This window comes from Neodiprion virginianus, chromosome 4 (assembly GCF_021901495.1).
Source record: "Neodiprion virginianus isolate iyNeoVirg1 chromosome 4, iyNeoVirg1.1, whole genome shotgun sequence".
NCBI lineage: Eukaryota > Metazoa > Arthropoda > Insecta > Hymenoptera > Diprionidae > Neodiprion > Neodiprion virginianus.
Genome location: NC_060880.1, coordinates 30,575,371 through 30,592,842, shown reverse-complemented (window position 1 = coordinate 30,592,842; position 17,472 = coordinate 30,575,371). Strand labels below are relative to the sequence as shown.

General features: G+C 39.6%; 1 protein-coding gene across 1 annotated transcript in view; it reads right to left on the bottom strand.

The window, feature by feature from the left end:
- LOC124302607 (uncharacterized) overlaps positions 1–15,172 on the bottom strand; it is a 122,745-nt gene extending 107,573 nt beyond the window's left edge. The window contains exon 1 of the mRNA XM_046758937.1: positions 14,738–15,172. The gene's annotated coding sequence lies outside the window, so the exon portion shown is untranslated. The remainder of the gene's footprint in view (positions 1–14,737) is intronic.
- Between the last annotated feature and the right edge of the window lie 2,300 nt (positions 15,173–17,472).

The window sequence follows — 17,472 nt, the reverse complement described above, 5'->3', positions numbered from 1 at the left end:
GATCAGAGGCGACAAGCGTACCAACGTTAGCTTTTTTCGAGACTTAATGAATTCGGTTGAGTGGGCAACTTCATCCTGTTAATTTTGTGTTACAGTGATGCGCGCGCATCTTGAAATTTCACTCTCGAATTCGGTTGAGTGGGCAACTTCATCCTGTTAATTTTGTGTTACAGTGATGCGCGCGCATCTTGAAATTTCACTCTCATCAGTTTTTCATAACGCGCCTAAAGAAGTATAACTTCAAAAAATATCTACAGTTATATATATACAGCTTGAATAACATTTAGATACATGTTGCGACATATTTCCTTTTCTATTGTTCAGAACGCTACAGGGACTATACAGACAAATCGACTTTGCATTGTATTAATTGGAGGACGAAACTATAGATGTTGAATGAGACGAATAAAACACAATTACGCAACTCGGCAGAGAAAACGTATCTAGACAAAAGTAGGGTCAGGAATAGTGAAAGGGAACCGAAGGTTGGGATGATGGGAAGGGAGATGGGAGTGGATTACCTAGTTTATGACGTCATATAGCCTGACGTCGAGATATGAATACGAAGCGCGTCGCCTCACCTACATGCATAATATATAACCTATGAACGTGGCTATATTACTGTCGAGTGGGCGATGGCGGCGGAGAGGATTCGGGGGCGGCGAAGGAGATGCGCCGATCCTCGGGACTGACGACGACGTTGCCGCGGGATCAGTAGTCTAGTGGTGACTGTCCTTGGAAGTGGGTTATGCCAATTCCCTGCGGCGGCGGCGTCGGCGTACCTAATTAGTTTGCTAATTATAAGTACAATTCCTTCGTCAGGACCATGCAGCAACGGCAGTACGAAGATCGGGTTGGATTAATGCGAGAGAGTCGCCCTCGACGCGTCGGTGCAGCAGATAAGAAAAGAAAAATAATTCTCCTCGCAGATGAAACGCGGAAAATTACTTAACCGTGGAATCGTAGTAGGTGCATAAATTGTATACACATGCCTGAAGTCATAAGTATACGTATACTTCGGTTGTAGAATAAACGCAACAGCGGAAACTTGTTACGGTGAACTGCAGCAACGCTCGAGACACGTGCGGAAGAGTAGATTGATACTTTCTACTGCCGTTTGCACGGATATTTATATATAGGTGTATAAATGTATTATACGATGCATTTTCCGATCTTTTTACAACGCGAAGGTATTACGATAACCGACGATACGTATACCTCATAGTCTTAGCTTGCGTAACGTATCTCTTGTCGTTGTAATATGCGAATATCCTTGTACGATAGATAGAGAAGAGTGCTCGTTTAATGGAAAAAGATCCTGCTGTGCGGGATTTGGATTCGACGTGCTTCATTTCGTATGTAGCCGTAGTTTATCTTTTTCCACGATTTCTTTTTATCACGATTTAAATTTGAATATACACGTCATATTGCGCACTTCCCTTGAATGACATGTCGAATAATACGTCCGTTTCTTCTCTTCGATGTATTCGTTGCAAATGATGCAACGTGATTCGGTAGACGCGGATAGACGTTCGACGGTTTCTTGTGAGGCATTTATCGTAAGCCTATAGGGTCGCATTTTCTTCGTTTTTTAATTAACAATCACCTGGACTAAAAAACTTTTTGCGTAAGTTCCAAAGAAGTGGTGAAAAATTGATGTGTGTCGAGTCGAAAACGTAAATTCTCTCGCGGCGGGAAATATAAATTCTCGTGGGGTGTTTTTTCTTCGGGTGGTAAACTATGAGTTCCATGATTTAAACCGAGAAGTCCAGTCAGATTCGAAAAGTCGACAAGAGTGCCGGAGAGATGATAACCGAGTACCGTCAAACAGAAAATAATTTCTAAAATATCATCACCGCTACATTTAGCGAGCAATTTGAAATCTTCCTCCTTGGAATTATTGCGTACTTACACCTGCTCATTGCACTGAATGTTAGACAATACCCATACATATGCATACATATTACATATGCATATAAGATACGTACAATCCATACCTATTACGTAGGTATAGGGATTATATAACTAGGTGTAATAACATGCATGTTACGTAAGTGTGAGACGAGTATGCGACACCCACACAAACGACCGTGCCATCTATACCGGACGGATACCTTACTACACGTACACTTGGGTGTGCACATGGTGCTCGATACGAGTATAACGGGTGGCTGGGGGGGTGGTGGCGGGGCAGGGGGAAAAGGGTACAGTCAACGAGGAGACCCTGGGGAAACGTTTACTGCCAAGTTAACGGCTAATCCCAGTTATAGTTACAGTCATTAGGTTATGCTTAAACCGACGTTATTGCTTGCATTAGTTACCAGTGGTGCTTATATAACAGTCGATTTCGCTTCCAGCTTAACTAGCTATTTAAGCAGATTTCATTTATACCCCATAACCACCATACCCGAAGCTGCCCCCTATACATGCACTCGCGCGCTGATCGTCCCATGGTTACGCGACACGTAATCGTGGACCTCGCTTCGGATCTGACGTTGTGAGGCGGCTTCTATACTTCGAAAGTCTCACGCGCTCGCAATTGCAGGATCAACGTGTGCACCTACCTATATCTACGTTTAATGATTATACGAAATTTATTTATTGCATGGTTCGAATTAGACGAAAAATTATTGGACGTCGTTGACTCGCGGTCGAGTTGAAATGGCGACAAATCAGCTTGTGACGGCTTAGTAGAGAGCCGTGGTAAGAGTCAGTCGGTCACCCGCCGGTCCAGGAATAACACGTATAAGTTTGGTAACGCAACATTGTCTGATTTCATGTATATCGTCGTGTATCCCTTCGAACGAGCATATTTTACGTTTACCATAAAAGCGACGAACCCTGTAAGGGAAGTATCAAGTATAAAGGAACCCGGGGCCGACTCGACACTGGACTACGACAAATAAAGAAAGAAAGATAAGTTCCTAAGTATTTATTTTATAGTAACAAAGGGATCTGTTACAAATGGCGCCCGAACAATAGACGTGATAGAAAACTTAGGCTTTCTATTTAGAAGAACCTTGATATAATTGTGGAATATTAATTGTTTTATGTAAATTGTATTATTATATGTCACTAAATCAAAACACACCAATTACCAGGTTGAGGTCAGGAGTGATACCTAAGAGGCTATCCATAACAAATAGTACAGAAAAGGAGAAAAATAAGAGACAAAAGAGATCAGCGACCATGGAGAAGGAATTACAGGAGTTGAGGGCACAACTTCAAAACATGGCGGATTTACAAAGGCAGATTGAAGAGCTCAGAAGTAATCAAAACAAAGAGAAAGAGCTAAGTACTGAAGTTAGACAGTTGAGGTCAATCAGTGAACAACAAACTAGAGAAATAGAACAATTAAGAAATTTACCTGCGATAGATAATGGTAATTTGTTGGTGCAAGGATTGATGAGTAGTTTTCAACAAGTAAAAATTGATATTAAATTAGAATCTTTTTCCAATGAGGAACAATCAAATCCAGTTGAATTTATCGAAAATATGGAAAGTTATTTTGAGTTAAAAAATGTGTCTGAAGCGCATAAATTGATCGTTGTAAAAAGTGCATTGGAGTCGAGAGCAAAAATATGGATGGAAGTCAATTCACATTTAGTAAGAAATTACACAGATTTTAAACAGGCATTTTTAGCTGAATTTTATTCTATACCAATACAAGTAAAGTTGAAAAGCAAATGGAGTTTGCGTCGGTACAAGAATCAGGATGATAATTTGATAACGTATTTTATGGAACAATCAAAGCAAGCGAGATATTTTATCCCAAAATTAGAACAATTTGAAATTAATTACACAATAATACAACAAATGCCTTGGCGTGTCAGAGATGCGCTTGCTGCGGTTGATTTTTCAGATACAAAAAGAGTTATACAAGCACTAAGTCATTTGGATTTAGGGCATGAAGAACGTGAGAAGGAAAAACGTAGAATGTTCAATCAAAATAGCCAAACGAGCAACGTTAGAAACATGAGTTTACAAAATCACAATCAAGGTACCAGTTGTGGAGAATCAGGATACAGGCGTCGCCAAACAAATTTTAGGATACCAGATTTCAGACAACCACCCCCAAACCATAGTACTATAAATCAAGGGTCTAATGCATGTCGCAATAACCAGCCAAATTTAAACTAGCTAGCAACGCGATGAAAAAAGGTCCAACATCGGGTTGCCAATTTTATGATTATACTGAGGACCTCTCTTGGGATGTACTAAAGGGACCGGAAGATGAAAGAATAAATCCAACAAAATCGAACCATTATAGTCCGCATCTTTTAGCCTCCATTCTTGATCATAGAACTTCAGTATTGATTGATACAGGCAGTCAGGTAACGGGTATTTCAGAAAAATTGTACCTGCAACTAAGGAGTTCACACAGGTTAAATGAGCTACCAGTAAGCAATGTAAAAATCTTATGCGCGATTGGAAGAAGAACTACGCCTGTAAAACGGCAAATTTTAATCGACGTCGTTATTGGGGATCAAGTAATTCGTACTGCATTTTTGGTTATCCCTAATTTGATTAATGATGTAATTTTCGGTAATGATTGGCTCATGTACAATAAAGTAATGATAGATTACAACAAGCAGTCTATTAGTATTAATAAAGTATTAGTCGATTCGTCGAAAGTTTCGTACGAATGTGATTCTGTGGAAAAATTGCGATCTGTTACCGTGGATGACGATATGTATATAAGGATAATACAATGTAATCGAAGTGAAATGGATTCAAAGCCAGATATGAACATAGGTGTAGAAAAAGATAAAATTGATGATCAGGAAGTAATAATTGACAATAATGTGAAAGACAATATTGATATGTTAATAAAGAGTGCACAAGAAGCATTATGTGATGATGTAACGTTGAATAAGAATGAAATTGATGATGATTTAAAATTGATGAATGTTGAAGATAAATGCAGTTATGTAGAAATCCATTATGATCCAATTGTTTTTAAAAAATCGTTTGACAATGTACAAAATATGACATTGGCATGCCAGAAAGTAGATGAAAATCTAACAAAAAATGTGAGAAGCGCGGTGAGAAAGCTAGAACAAGATAGCGATCACAATTTTTTCAAGGAAGCACAGACGATCGTGGCTAGCCTTACGAGATTAAACGATGAAGAGAAGAGATTACTGTTTACTTTGCTGATAAAACATCAAAATTTGTTTTCTGATACGGCCAGTTGTACCACCGTATATGAACATAAAATTAAACTTATTAGGAATAAAACATATGTTAGAAGATCGTATCCAATACCACTGAAGTTGAGAGATGCTGTAGACATAGAGATCAAGAAAATGCTCGAAGCAGGAATAATAGAGAGATCAGTGAGTCCTTATTGCAATCCGGTAAGAGTAGTAACAAAACGAAATGGCCAAATAAGGATATGTTTAGATGCACGTTACCTTAACCAAGTTATAGAATCCGATAATGAAATGCCCCCACCTATAGAAGAATTACTACGAAAATTCGATGGTGTAAATTATATGACCACGACCGATTTAACGCAAGGATATTGGCAGATACCACTAGAAAAGTCTTCAAGACAGTTCACAGCCTTTTTACACAATAGCAACCTGTATCAATTTCGAAGAGTACCATTTGGGTTAAAGACAGCCGGCAGTGGTTTCATTAGAGCGCTGAATATGACAATGGGTAATGATTTTGAGGAATTTTTAACTTGTTATGTTGACGACTTACTGATAGCTTCGTCTACCTTTGAACATCATATACACCATTTGGATCTAGTATTTGATCGTCTGAATCAATATAATTTTAAACTCAGATTAAGCAAATCACTTTTTTGCAAGGAGTCAGTACCTTTTCTTGGTTTTATTCTTTCATCAGCGGGGGTGAAACCAAATCCTGAAAAAATATCAGCCATATGTAATTTTCCACCACCAACAAATCGTACAACCTTGCAGCGATTTTTGGGTATTTGTAATTTTTATAGACAGTTCAGCCGAAAACACTCAAATTATGTTCAACCATTTAGAGAACTACTTGAAAAAGATAGTGCATGGAAATGGCAGGAAAGACATCAAATAGCGTTCAAAAATTTAAAGGAAAACTTTGTAAATTGCGTGACATTAAAACATCACAAGAAAAATGAGACGTTTAGAGTACAAACAGATGCGAGCGATGCAGGTATCAGTGGAATATTATACCAAATAGATGAAAAAGGGCATCAGTACATTATATCACTGGTGAGTCGTTGTTTATCGAAAGCGGAACTAAACTATTGTACTACAGAAAAAGAACTGTTGGCAATAGTATATGCGGTGACCAAATTCCGAATTTATCTGTATGGAAGTCATTTTCAAATTATAACTGACCATCAAGCACTAACATTTCTACAAACTACACCTTTTCTGAACTCACGTCTAATGAGATGGAGTTTATTATTACAGCAATACGCGTTTGACATAAAACATTGCAAGGGAATAGATAATTTAGTAGCTGACTTTTTCAGTAGAAATCATGAGGACCAACAAAATAACGTAAAATCAAATGAATTACTGGTGTCATGTTTAAGTAATCAAATTGGCATTGACCCAGAGAATATTACCAGTGAGTATGTTATCGCAGCTATAGCAGTGGATGGGACATATAAGAAAGAAATGAAACAATTAGGACAACTGCAATATCAAGATGGCAGATTAAAGTTAATAATTGAATTGATAAGAAGTAAAGGAGACAACGCCCAGTTCAAATTATTTCATGACATACTATTTTCCCTAAACAGAACAAGTAATCGGTGGACTATCGAAGTACCAGAAAAATTGGAATTAGTCATAACCAGTACGACTCATGAGAAGTTAGGCCATGCGGGAACGTACAAAACTACACAATATATTCGAACTTTTTTTAATTGGCCAAAGATGAGGAGGTGCATAAAGAAATATGTTAGGGAATGTGATGTATGTCAGCGTGTTAAACCAATATCATATAGTATGCAAGGAGAGTATAAATTAGTTTATGCAGAAAAACCAAATGACTTAGTGACAATAGATTTTTATGGACCGTTGCCACGATCTATAGGAGGCGTACAGTACTTATTAGTTGCCATTGACGCATTTTCAAAGTATGTCAAGTTGTATCCATTGAAGAAAGCTACAACGCAAGCTAGTTTAAATAAAATCTTAGATCATTATATCATCAATATTGGAAAACCTAAAGCGATTCTGTCCGATCATGGAACACAATTTACAGCTAATAAATGGAAAGTTAATTTAGAAAAAGAGGGAATTCAAGTAAAGTTTTCTTCAATTCGTCATCCTCAATCGAACCCAACTGAACGTGTTATGAGGGAAATAGGAAGATTATTTAGAACATTTTGCTCTAGTCAACACACAGCATGGGCAAGACACGTCAAGACAATTGAAAGGTTATTGAATATTACAACACATCATTCGACATCTTTCACACCATACGAACTGCAATTTAACAAGAAACCTCATGATGAAATTCAAGACTTAGTTAAATTCCCAACCACAGTAGATACAACCATGGAAACGAAAATAGCTTTAGCAAAAAACCAAATCCGAAAGAATTTTGAGCGACGCAAGCGCAATCAGAGAGGAATTTCAACCGTGAAGTTGAGTTTAGGAGACCGGGTTTTATTAAAAGTTCCTTATCCATCTTCCGCAATTGATAAAGTGACTCATAAATTCTTTGAACTCTATCAAGGTCCCTACCAAATAGAGCGGGTTATAAATGAAAATGCTTATAGATTGATAGATGTAAAGCAAAATAACAAAATCATAGGAACATATAACCGTTGTAGTTTAAAAAAATACCATCAATCTACCCACTAATGAATAATCATAATGATAACAAAAGCCATGATAAAATTTGAAATTTTAAATACTGTAATTCCATCTACCATAAAGCGATCTTTTGAATAACAAAAATGCATGACTAGAATAAGGTGTGACGAATGGTATGAAATATTGACAGCAACAATTTTGTGAAGATTAATGTATCGACGGGGGTATCAAGTGCCCAAAATTATGTAAAAAAAAAAAAAAAAAAAAACAAAATAGTTGTAAGGAATGGATGATTATAAATGAAAGATGGGTGAATGAATTAATTTTAGAACTATGTCAATAATGATTTTGAATTTGGATAATTATTAAATAAGTTATCTGTATCAAAATCAAAGAGGGGCAATGTGACGGCTTAGTAGAGAGCCGTGGTAAGAGTCAGTCGGTCACCCGCCGGTCCAGGAATAACACGTATAAGTTTGGTAACGCAACATTGTCTGATTTCATGTATATCGTCGTGTATCCCTTCGAACGAGCATATTTTACGTTTACCATAAAAGCGACGAACCCTGTAAGGGAAGTATCAAGTATAAAGGAACCCGGGGCCGACTCGACACTGGACTACGACAAATAAAGAAAGAAAGATAAGTTCCTAAGTATTTATTTTATAGTAACAAAGGGATCTGTTACAAGCTTAACGATCGTTTGAGGATCGGTTGGGTATTCATTATATACATATTACGCGTTCCTGGAAGCTGAATCGAGAATTTCCAAGTGCCTATTCAGACATCGGTAGAACTGGAAACCCCTTATTGAGCACGACGTTGCCTGTTCGAGTTTGACTTTTTTTTCATCATGCCTGAATTGGGATTTTCACCCCCTTAGAAGTATATAAAATTGCGAATATAAACACAACGTTTTAGCATGCATTTGCGACGTTTGTTAAGAGCGGGACGTTCCTCGGCGTTTAGCGAACAGAATAAAAGAATCCCGGGACTTGACCCTGCGGCGTGCTTTTCTGCATGTAATTTAAATAAATAACGACCGACTCAGCAGCAATCACGGGTCGTGTTGCTCGGTGCTCGTAAACAAAACATCGCCTCTCACCTTTCGAGGAGCCCGATGTGTATGTGTGTAGTATATATGCGCCGTCTTTAGAATATCGCGAAGATTCGCGTTATGCAAATTCTGTTCATAAGTCAGCCAATTTCAACGGAAAGCAACCTATAAAATCCGTGTAGAATAGATCAGCGCTTGCAGCAGGAACGGCCCGGCGATACGTACAAGATTCTACGTGAAATATATAACATATATACATCATGTTACAGCGTTCACCCGGATTAAAGCTTAACGTATATAGATATGTATATGTATACAAATGTACAGATCGATGCAGCTATAATACATTATACCTGCCTGTAAATTGTATCGTAATAATTTTTTTACCATACGATAGTGAAGGCGAGGATGGTATGCGAGAAAAATCCGCTCGCGTATAATGAGTTGATATTTAAACATGCCTTGCATACGTATATTTTTGTACTGCTTATACCCGATCGGGTAGAATTTGCACAGAAATGATTTTAAGTTTCAATGTAATAATTCGAATTATTATTCGCCGGACTGCAGTCTATGATTAATGCATTAAAAACTGAAAACGAAGAGGAAATACATCCCGTGTAGGTAACTCGAGATTCCAAGTAACTATTCTCGTCGAGATAATTTAAACTTTCTCAAGCATTAATTAGTTCACACCTCGCGCGTCGCGTCATGAATACGTATACACATTATAACTGTAAACGTGTATACATGCATTAATGCGAAGAACTTGAATTGTTCTGTAATATCGAAGTTTCCGAGTTGTTAGCAGTCGGCGAGGTAAACAAAGTGACTGGACTCGCCCACAGCTGCAGTCACTGCCTGAGAATCGCCAAGTAGTAAGGATCAACGGCAGCCCCGTCTCACAAACCGCGGCGAATAGAAGCTTGAAGAATAGCGAGAATGGAGAATCGGAAATGAAAAACAAACATGGAACCGATGCCTCGGATACGGATTGTTTTTTCAGCTACTTGAAACGCGGCAACAGTTGGTGTCTTTGTTTATTTATTTATTTTTTTTCTTTCTTTCCTTCCTTTACTTTCCGTACCTCTCTTCCGATAAAGAAAACAACGCTGCTGATTCCTCTGCCATATAACCTCCCGAGAGATTCTCAGTTTACAAGAGTAAATATAACGTACACAGCGGCTTTCGTAGGTGCAGATTGTAACTAAAATTGTTCGAAAATTATTATGACTGAAAAACAGACGCTTTGCTATATGAACGTGAAATTCTGCGGAAGAAGCTGGTGATAATATTCTTATCATAGGTGCATTCGTTATCACCCGAAACACTTCACCGATACATAATTCAATTCCGGGGTGAAATTCGATTTCATTTCAGTTTTATTTTTGCATTCGTAATACACGACGCATCCGCGTTTTCGTCGGCAACGGCACTTGATTGGCTTTTATACGTGGCCGTCGCGGGATAAAATCGTCCGAAAAAGGGGTGACAATAAAAAAAAACAACCCCACGCAGTGTCGAAAAACAAAAATGTACATATCACTGAAACTGGCAAAAATAAAAGTATTGAAAAACATGTAATTGCGGGCGTTCAATTAAAACGCGAGTTATTTGTACTTTTGCACTATCTGCAGTGTTTGTGATGGGTCACGAATCCTATTAAAGAATTGAACTTCGTTCACTGCACGCTGTACAATTATTATTTTACTCTCCGCTGACCGTGCCTTTTGGCTAGCCGTTTATTTGTTCAATAAATAAAAATTTTCCAATATTTTTTACCAACATACATGACGGTTTTTCACAAAATATAAAAATTGAAATTGCTTTATCTATAGTTGTATACGTATATGAACGACAAAATTCCGTTGCTGCATTAATTAGAAAATATGTTTCAAGTCCAGCAAAAGACTTTGCTAACTTTGCAACCAGATTTTAAGTGTGGTATATGAAATCTCCTGGCTAGATCTACAAATTCATGACTGAAAGATTGGAAAAATATCAATGTCTCTGCGTTAATAATTTTCTTTTCAATTGGAATACGTTTATAATCTTTCCAAAAAATCTCACTCTCGTTTTTCGCGAGTTTCGAAATCAGTGGTATATGTGAAACTCTAGACAACGAGCGAAATATCGGTGGCAGCTAAAAGTACGTGACGTGATCGAAATACTTCCGGCTCTGGCTTGAACATCGTTATCCCTAACGTTTTCAATTTTATTCTCTGCACTTTCTGTTCCTACTATTGGGATATTCAACGTAATCCGAAAGGTAGATAGGTACTCGTATTTCTGCAGGGTGCAGGATAATCTACGCTGTCGGTCGAATCGAGTGGATTTCCCGTAAATAGAGGTACATAGGTATTAAATATTAGTGCCGGATTTAGTTCGGTGGCCAAATTCGAACGTATAATGGATGCGAGAGCACGCACTCCGGTATCGCACTAATTCTATTCCCGGGCACACGTACACTGTGAAAAAATAAAAAATGAAAAATAAAAAATTCACGATCCTGACTATAATTTCATATGGCAGCTGCTGCTGGGAAAATCGTTATCTGCATGTACACGACCAAAAATGGATTGAAAGCACAAGAGCTGGTGACGTCATCGAATAATAAAATTCAACTTACGTATTATACGTAGAATCCGGTCTGGGATTAACGACGCGCCCCACTCGCAAAATTCTTCTTTTTCATCGAACTCGTACGTTCAATCGTATTTTTGATTGGAATTTTCGACACCACATATCAGTTGATGTAGAAAATCAGAAACCATATTCAATCGAAAATATTAACATGCACCGAGTGATGTAGCTGGTAGATCTGTAAGTTGTATCTACTTCAGGGTCGGCGAAAACTTTGCAAAGTTAACTTTAAGCTCGTTTTCGTCAAGGGGTGAACCGAGACTGATATAGTCTCTAGCTTAAAAACAAAGTGTAAGTGACTCCGGATTGATGAAAGCAGGCGAGAAGAAAGTGCCTACGTTGCGTCGCGTCGCGACGACGTCCCGCCTTCGAAATTGCAAATTATCTCGCGCATAAATACCGCGGCGTTTTATACAACGTAAGCCATTAACTCGATCAGGATTCAACGATAAAGAGAAATTTTCACCGATGACAATCTCTTGGAGAGAAGATTGATCGCGTACACGAGAAGCGTGTTTCATTCGATGCTCTAATCGATCAACCGGAAGGAGTTCGTCCAACAAGGTTTCCGATTCAGGCTTTTAACTACATTGCCTCGTGAGTGGTTGCTTAGAAAAACTTTTTCACGAGTGATTAAGCCCTTTTGCAACACCGTCGCCTTTCCCTGAGATTTATCCCAATTATATAAGAACGGAATAATGAAATAAAACATAATATAAATTTATAGACTCCGTTGTCGACAGCGACAAAAACACTCTACGGCAACTTGTTCATTTTGTTTTATTTTTTTTTTTTTCCACTTAGGAGTAGCATGTAGGTAAATTACGGACTTTGCTTTTCGACGAACTAGAACTAGATAAACCAGGCCAAGGGAACTTCTACTCAACTTTCCGATATTTTACATTACTATTTGACTTCGCGTTCAATCCATAACGACCGACGGCTGATCAAGCAACAAACAAACCTATTTTCTACACATCCTTATCACTCGTCGGTCCGAAAATAGTGGACCGTCTGTTCATGAATACGAAGACTGTCCACAAGATGCAGAGACAATGACTGAAGTTGAAGAAAAAAATCTGATCTTGTGTTTCGCGTCGAAACACCGATATGGATGGACTTGGTTCGCTTTTGAAGAAAATAAGGATCGCGAAATATTTTACGACAATAATTCAAAGCTACAATAACTTGAGATACATAAAGCTCGTTACCGGTTTGAATTTTGAAAGTTACAATTTCATTTTATTTCGCTTATCTTGTCCAAGTGTTCGGTGATTCCTTTTTCGCATGTTGTACGATTTCATATAGGTTACACAAATCTAGATCTTGTAATGAATCCCAGTTGAAAATGTATTGTAATCAGCTTCTAGAGTGACAGGCTTGATCGAAGTTTACGTCAAGTATCTTGACTTCGGTTAATTTTCTGATCAAACGAATCGCCTGCTTAATCTGCAAAAATACGCTCGCTCAGTCGTCGTAATTGCAAGCGGTCAATAATCCAGAAGAAAAATTAGCCGGTACCTTGTACGACTCTTGAAATCTATTCCAACGTAAAACCAATAAAACATCAAAGTTACGGTGCAGAAAAATTTGAAAGAAAGGAAGAAAAATTTTCCTCGGATTTGTACATAGCTGCAATAAGCGTAAAATATTTAAAAATGACGTTTATAAAGAACATGGTCTGGGTGTAGTGGGTATAGTGTCGAATTATCGAAACGATCTATGTATACTTTTAGTTTGAGGAAATTTCAACTTGACTCGATATTTCGTGAAGCTTGCCTAGCGTAATGTTGAGGATCAACTTCTTCGTCATATCGCTCGCATTGAGCTGTACATTAGAAAAAGTCGATAATAATATAGAAAATTGAAGTTGTTTTAAATAATAAATTAGAAGGCGTTGGTGGACATGATTGACTTTATGGATGAAAAACCATCGCTTCCCAGAAATGCCCAAGTTGAGATTAGTAGAATATGATCCCCTGGTATCCAAGCAGGTCTGGAATCGATTAATATAAAGTAACTCTGCCCCTTCATCCGAGGACGTTAACGATGCTTAACGCGTACGGCGAAAAGGGCGTCGGAAAAGCGCTGGTACCTACATATATATACATCTCTATACAAGAATGGGATCTTAATTCAGAGTGGATTCCCGTGAAATGTGAGGATTAGGTGAAACGGTGATCGGATATCTCGTGTATATGTCGTAGACAGAACAATTTCGACCTGTCGACAGGCGTCCGTTACGCCGCAGACTAGACAATGATATTCATTAATGATTCAGATCCGTCTAGCGGTTCGTTTGCCGATTGACACAGACAAGTTACGCATGCGGGCCGCAATCCATCCTGATACCCATTCCTACAATGGATTTCGCATGAACCCAGTCAAATCCCGCAAAGCTCTGCCTCCGACTGTTCTGCAATACTGATTCGCTTTGTTTTCGGCGACCTCTGTGACCTAATTTTTCCCTAAGTTGAAGTCATTTTCAACCGGTGGAATGAAAAAATTTGCCAATGCAAGGTGAGTAAATAGAATGTTATCCGTTTTTCATGATTCAGACGTACGAGGCTTAATTGTGAAGTTGCATCGATCAATATGGGAAAAAAGGTGTATAAGTTAAGGAGTATAATATGCAGTCCGTAATTATATAATGTCAATTCGCGTATCTCGCGCAAATACATTAGCCTACTTTTGAGAAATCGTAGATCATGAGAGACCTATGATAAGTAGACTTCGGCAAAATTACGGCAAAGAATAAAACTTTGTACGAACTACAGCGAAGTAGGAAGGTAGGTAAAATTTTTAGTCCAGACGAATAATATTCAAATTTTACCGTTGCTCTTTGTGTATTCTTAGATGCGTCATAGCCACGGGTTATAAAGGCTCGGAACGCGGGAAAAGCCCCCCGGGTACAGTTATTACACGAGCTAATACGCGCTGCGGAGCAAGTTGGCGAGCACAGCTATTTTCCACCTTTGATAAGAAAACATGGGAGGGGGATAAAGGCTCGTGAATACGCGAAGCGGCGAGAGATTTCGAGTAAAAGTTCAGAAAGCTCTGCAGGTTTTCAAACGGGGAATCGCATGAAAGTGGCACGTTGACGCCGCAGAATGTTCCGCATATCGCGTTCCCGCGTGTACGTAATTAGAGGAACTCCGAGCTGCGTGATAAGAAAAAGAGATGAAACGAAAATTCACCGCTAATCACTCCCGGCATCCTCACGTGCGTTTACTGTTTACCGTAAAGTAGATACGTACCTTTTGCTTCAGACGTGTCTCGGCGTTCGGAGCTGCATGTTTCCTCAGGGAGGATGTATCGTTGGACGCAAATGGAATTCGGCTACGTTAAAGTTGGATAAATTCGTTGAGGCTGACGCGATAATCGGGCAGTTACAAGCATGTACTCGTGTGCCGTTACATCGGAAGGTAAACAAAACTACCGCCGCAGCTGCTGTACGCTGTGAGGGCCACGGCCACTAATATCTACCACAACACCTCGGAGTCGGTACACCAAACAAGACACACGACATGACGAGCGTTGCAGCGCTAGCCTTCCGGAAGTCTGAAATACACTCGGGTCGAGGTCGAGGACCAGGTTGCGCGAGGTGCTTCGACACCTCGTCCCCGCGACAATTCCGGAACAACTGAACCGCGCGGATCACGCCATGAGTTTATGCTGGCTCGGGGGCTGCAGGGTTGCGGGACGTTCAACAACCAGGCGGGGGTTAGACTACCGGCGTGTTGGGTGCCCGGCGCCCCGACGCTCAGGGCGCAAGCGCTTTCCGTACGCAGTTCCGGAGGCACTCGAGAATTTCGCGCATTGTACACGGTGTCTCTTGAATTAGCGCCCGACGACGCGTTACCGAGAATCAATCATTGATCAGCATTCGCGAAGAATTGCTACAGCCGCCTCGCGACCTTTGGGGTAAATTATGCGAAAAAATGCCTCGCAACTTGACAGCTTCGAGCTTATACTTGAGCGAAGTTCTCGCCGAACTTGGTTTGCTAATTAATCCATTAAATCCTTGGCGTACCGATCGTATCCGCTGAAGGGAGGGATTTTTGTTGGAAAGATTTATCACTTCCAACTAACAGAGGTTTGTTTAAACGCCATCGTAGATACTTTCAATTAACCGCTCCAGTTTCTCATGGAAATGAGATAAGTTTTTCGATTTTTATAATTACGGGAATAAAACTTTTCTTATTAAAACTGTGGTTTGAGCGCTCTGAAACAGGCTGATAAACGAGATGCCGATTTATCGAAAGAGATTGTACAGCACCTATCGCGGATTACAGCTATCATATTCTCTCACTGAGAAATGTTACAACATCTCTCCCGAACCCCCCGAACTCTCGGCCTTGGTTTTCGCTTCCCTTTTCCCGGCGGCTACCTTTGTCCTCCTCCTTTGTTCCGTGAGGGCTGCACCGTTTCGTGTGATCTTCCCTCGTCAAAAGGGCGCCGGAGACGAGCACCCGACCTTTTCGCGTAGCTAAACGTATCTCGAGCTTGTGGTCCTTACCTACCGGACAACGGTCAAATTGCCGCGATTAACCACGACTCTCTCCTTCCTTTTCCAAACACGGCGCGTTACTTCAATCCGGTTCGAGTGACGGATTAGAGAGAGTTGTATGTCGGATCACTCGCGAGAATAATACCTGCTTCGAGTGATTAAGGCGTCGTTTAAGTCTTTTAGAATCCAATCAGCGGAGGATCGGCCATCGGGATATCGGATTTCACGACTTTGGCAAAACGTTGAAAACTTTTCCATAGCCTTGCCACCGGCTTTGAAAATCTTCGCAGCTTCGGAATCATAATGCATATCAAGATGTCACGGCCGGGTCAAATACGAATCGATATCGCCTACGTATGAGGCATCTACGTACTCGAGAAAGATACAATCGCATTTACGAACGAGCTGCTTCCAGCATCGTCCGCTGCACTGCCATAAAGGAATTTCAATAAATCAAGTCAAGAATTCGCGCATTCTCACGCTCTGCCTGACGCGAATGATACAAATATTTTATCGCCGCATATATTCCCCAAGAGCTGTTAGAGTAACGAGCAATGAACACCCGGCCACGAAAGACGTGCAAACTCTGCTCCATTTACTGCGGCATATTTGAATCGACGGTTAAATTAGGATTAAAAACATCAAATCTGTGTTCTGAACGATTTCATACTTGGACTGGCAACTCACAGTATTCGTGGATATTTTCTATACTGTTATCAAATACCATACAAATACGCGAATATTGAACTAAAGAGAATACGAGGAGAAAAAAAACAATATCACGTTTAATAAACCTTCTAGTATAGCGCAAGACATTCACCACGTGCGGTAATTTCTACTGCAAGAACGTTGCAATTTCGTGGGATTAGAATAGAAGCATAATTCACGAGTCACGCTCCTTGCGTTGAAACTATCTTTGAATAAGGAATAACTTCACTCCTGCAATTGGCGAATTGGCAATTTGCTGTCCCAAACTATTAGGTAATATAATTAAGGACGTATTTTTTATTTGTGGCCCTTATGAAGCTCCAGCAATTATGCCAACCCCACTCTGTGCCTAGCACAATTCTTACGGTGCATCGACTCGTTGCATGTCATGCACCGTAACCGTACCTCTTGACATAGCATTTACCTTCAACTTTGAAATTGTAACTCATCTTACACGGCAGCACGCGCATAAAGCGTTCGCCTTTGTGTCCATGAATTACGAGGCGGTCAGAAGCCTACCCAAATGATCATTCGACTAACTAAATTTTCTCGACGATGGTACCGCTTTTGAGTAGTAAGTTAAAGAATGAAAATATCTCATGACAAGTAAGTATTTATTACATATTTTAATCCAGTCAGGTCCATGCTATTTCAGCAGGGATCAACCGATAAATATGATCAATTAGACATGCACCTAGTTTTAGTTGCGAAGAAATTGGTTTATCGGTAGTGTGTTCAGGATAATATTATACAGGTACAATTGTAATTCGTCAG